At 47.9% G+C, this 3726-nt stretch overlaps 1 pseudogene; it reads right to left on the bottom strand.

The window, feature by feature from the left end:
• Positions 1 to 2766: 2766 nt before the first annotated feature.
• LOC128406036 (E3 ubiquitin-protein ligase RNF183-like) lies at positions 2767 to 3356 on the bottom strand (annotated as a pseudogene).
• Between the last annotated feature and the right edge of the window lie 370 nt (positions 3357 to 3726).

Raw genomic sequence — 3726 nt, 5'->3', positions numbered from 1 at the left:
TCTCTTTAAATATGTAGCTCCTACCATACACTTTCTTATTCTCAAATTTATACGTGGTTCAGTCTATAATAAGATACTTCAAATTCATTCACATAAATTCTGAGTAGCAAGGTTAATAATTATAACTTCCAAATTCATTTACAATTTTTACCTGATAAATTTAAAAACTCACTAATTTAAGACTGAATTATATTGTGCAGTTTATCCAGTCAAATAATAATATAATTCCAATAATTGATTAATTAAATGAAACCATATTGATAATAAAAAGAAAAAAGAAGTAGGGGGGCTGGGAAATAAATGAACATAAATAAATAGGGACACGGGTGGTGTTGTGGGTAAAACCTCAGTGCCTAGGACTTGCTGATCGTAAGGCCGGCGGTTCGAATCCCCGCGGCGGGGTGAGCTCCCGTCGTTCAGTCCCAGCTCCTGCCCACCTAGCAGTTCGAAAGCACCCCTAAGTGCAAGTAGATAAATAGGTACCGCTTTATAGCGGGAACCTAAACAGTGTTTCCGTGTGCGGCGCTGGTGCTGGCTCGCCAGCTGCAGCTTCGTCACGCTGGCCACGAGACCCGGAAGTGTCTTCAGACGGCGCCGGCTCCCGGCCTCTTGAGCGAGATGAGCGCGCAACCCTAGAGTCGGTCACGACTGGCCCGTACGGGCAGGGGTACCTTTAAATAAGTACTAATGCGAAACAGATACTATAAGAGAAGAGAAAAAAATGGGGTGATAAGAAAAATAAAGAAAAATTAAAAGGGACAAAGTGGGGAAAAAGACAGGAAAAAGAGAGAAAGAGAGAGAGGGAAAAGAGAAAGAAAGAGGAAGACAAAAAGGAAAAAGTTTTAAGAGAGCGACAAAAAGCTAATGTTCTGCCAGCAGAGAGGAATTTTCAGTTTGAGTGCTGTATCTTCTTTTCTTCACTACGTGTCTCAACTCCGTCAGATCTTGCTGTTGAGTGAGTGCGCAGCCTTTACCTCTAGAATGAAATTTTAGTCCAGCTGAAACCGATGACAGCCAATCAACTGACAGCACATTACTGCTGAGTCTTTCTGACCCAGCACTTCCATAGAAAGTATTGCAGGCTGATTGCATAAGCCAGTTGCATCAGCTAGCAAACTCAAGCCTGCAGACTTACTATCTCTCACATTGGTCCTAGAACAATGCAGCAGTATGATTGGTCCGCAGGAGCCACCCAATCCAGCTCCAGGTGGAAGTGAATCCACAACCTGATTGGCCTACAGGAGAATCCCGGAATTAGCCAATCACGTGTGGCCCATTGTGTAAATAATGTATATAAAGCAGATATTGTGGGGGAACTTTCATTCCTCGCTAATATGAGCTGAATAAAGAGCATGAAATCCACACTCAACTCCAAGTATATTTCACTTGCCTAGATGGAGGATATGGAAGGGCGTGTGTAGAAACTGGCCTGCTGTACAGAGGTAACATTTACATTAGCTGCCCTACTCACTTTTGCCTCTGCCCCCACCTACCACCAGCATGTGGTGCTCAGAAGGTTGCCCAGAACGGAATGAGGTAATTGGGTTGGGGGAAAAGATTTTCCACCCCTGAATTGGCATTTCCTTGTAGGGAAAGGCAATGCAGCCCCCCCCCCAAGTTCATTTTGTGTGTCCCTTTCCCAATCCACCCTGTCCACACTAAACCTACCTTTTTGCAAGATCCAAGAGATTGCTTTGATCCTGTTATCAGCCCCCACTCTTACAAGCTGATGCAATTTGAAACAAAACACTGCAGTGTAGATAAAAAAGTTTTAATGCCACTGCCGTTTGGCCCCCTTCTAACCAGTAGTGCGCACACTAGGAGAAAGAAACCCTTGAGCACCTGCCTTCATTGCATGCCTGCATGATGTGAGTACACAGAGGACCATCTTCAAGCCTGGACAGAGGACAGTTAAGATCTGCAGCCTTGGTGGTTCCACATTCAGCAGTGCAGTCAATGTTCTCTAGATGTTGGGAACTCTTCATTGGCTGCAGCAGAGGCATTTGGCACAGGGGAAGAGGCTGGTTTGGAGGGTCAGCATAGCTCAGTGGTAGAGCCTTACATGCAGAAGTTTCCAGGTTCAATCCTCAGAATCTCCAAGTAGGAATAAGAAAGACAGACCACTGCCTGAAACCCTTGAGAGCTGCCACTCAGCATAGACAATATGGAGCTAGATGGACCAATGGCCTGGCTGTAAGGCAGATTCCTATGTCCCTTTACTCCAAGTATGGGGAAACTTGGGCCCTCCAGATGTGGTTGTGTTACAGCTCCCATCATGACCAGAGATTATGGGAGTTGTAGTTCAGCAACACCTGGAATGAGAAAAGCTCTCATCTCCACACCTGCTATATTCCCATTATCCATTTTCACCCTCTTACCCTCTTTAGCCAACTTAAGAAGCAGCGAGTTTGTTAGTTGAAATGCTCCCATTGCCCTGTCATGTCCTCATCCCCATCCCTATTTAAAAGCTCACAAGTAACCCTCAAGGTCAAATCCTGGGACCCAGTGGCAGTCCAAACCGTTTTGCTGTCTGGGGCGAAAGACAAGATGGCAGTCTCTCTCTTGTTCTATAGGCAGAATCTGACCAGGCTTTGAATCTTAAATCATAACTGGGCAATGTCTTCCAGCACACTTGAGCTGACTTGGAGAACTCAAGGCAGGCTGTGTGACACACACAAGCTAGTCCTCCCAACACTTTGCTGCTGCTCGCCAACCACCTCTACCCTGCCCTCAGCATCTTCCGCCTGAGGAGGCTGCTGGTCCCTCTCACCCCCAGCCCCCAAAGAGCTGCCTCGTCCAAAAGATGGAGAAGATGAGTAGTAAAGTCATGCTTAAGATGAGAGCCATCAGGTAGGTGAAAATCTGGAGCTGGGGGTTGCAGGCACACGCCCACATTGGGGAGCGGTGGTGGTTGGGCATGATTGTGGTGGCAGTGGTAGCACTAGCCGGGCGGCTTGGCTCACAGTAGCTCTCAATGCTTGGATCTCTCACTGGGCCCAGGTCCAGGGTGTAAACCCTGGGCTGGCAGAGGAAGTACCTGCTCTTGCGCTGCTCCTTCAAGCACAGCTGCCAACCCTACAGGATGATGTGGTTGGGCTCCAGGCACAGCAGGCGCAGGAGGGCTTCATTGGTGGGCAGCTCAGTGACAGGCTGGTCGGAGGGGAGGACAGTAGGGTGGCGGCAGAGTGAGCACTGCAAGCGGTTCTGGGCTGGGGACACCAAGCTGAGAAGAGCCAGGCACTTGATGCAGAAGGAATATTGGCACTAAAGGACCTTGGGGTGCAAAAAGTGTTGTCGTAAGGGTTTCAGCAGATGGGGCATTCAGCCTCCAGCCCCTGGACCTGCTTCTCAGCCATGGGGAAACCCAGTCAACAGCACAGCCTTCTTTGCTACCTAGGAGACTAAAAAACAAGGGCAGGTGGAAACCCAATGACAGTAATCATACAGCAGCATCAATGCAGTGGAACCTTTGGCCCACGAGAGGGAACGTTTGGCTTGCCATAGGGCCGTATTTACTGAGGCTGATGGGAGTTGTAGTTCTTCAACATTGGTGGGGGTGGGAGACAAGTTTCCCAACATCTGGTTTTTACAGCATCAGCAAATGCAAAGAGAGAGGTCCTCCACCCAAGGGAATTTGCAGTATGAAGTTTAAGAGTGGAAGTAAGCCCTTCTCTTGCAAAGCAATTGATAAGGCAAGGGTGGGAAGATAAACATCCACATCAGAAC

This window comes from Podarcis raffonei, chromosome W, assembly GCF_027172205.1.
Source record: "Podarcis raffonei isolate rPodRaf1 chromosome W, rPodRaf1.pri, whole genome shotgun sequence".
Classification (NCBI taxonomy): Eukaryota; Metazoa; Chordata; class Lepidosauria; order Squamata; family Lacertidae; genus Podarcis; species Podarcis raffonei.
Note: the sequence above shows the minus strand (reverse complement) of the source record. Positions and strands in the feature narration are given on the sequence as shown.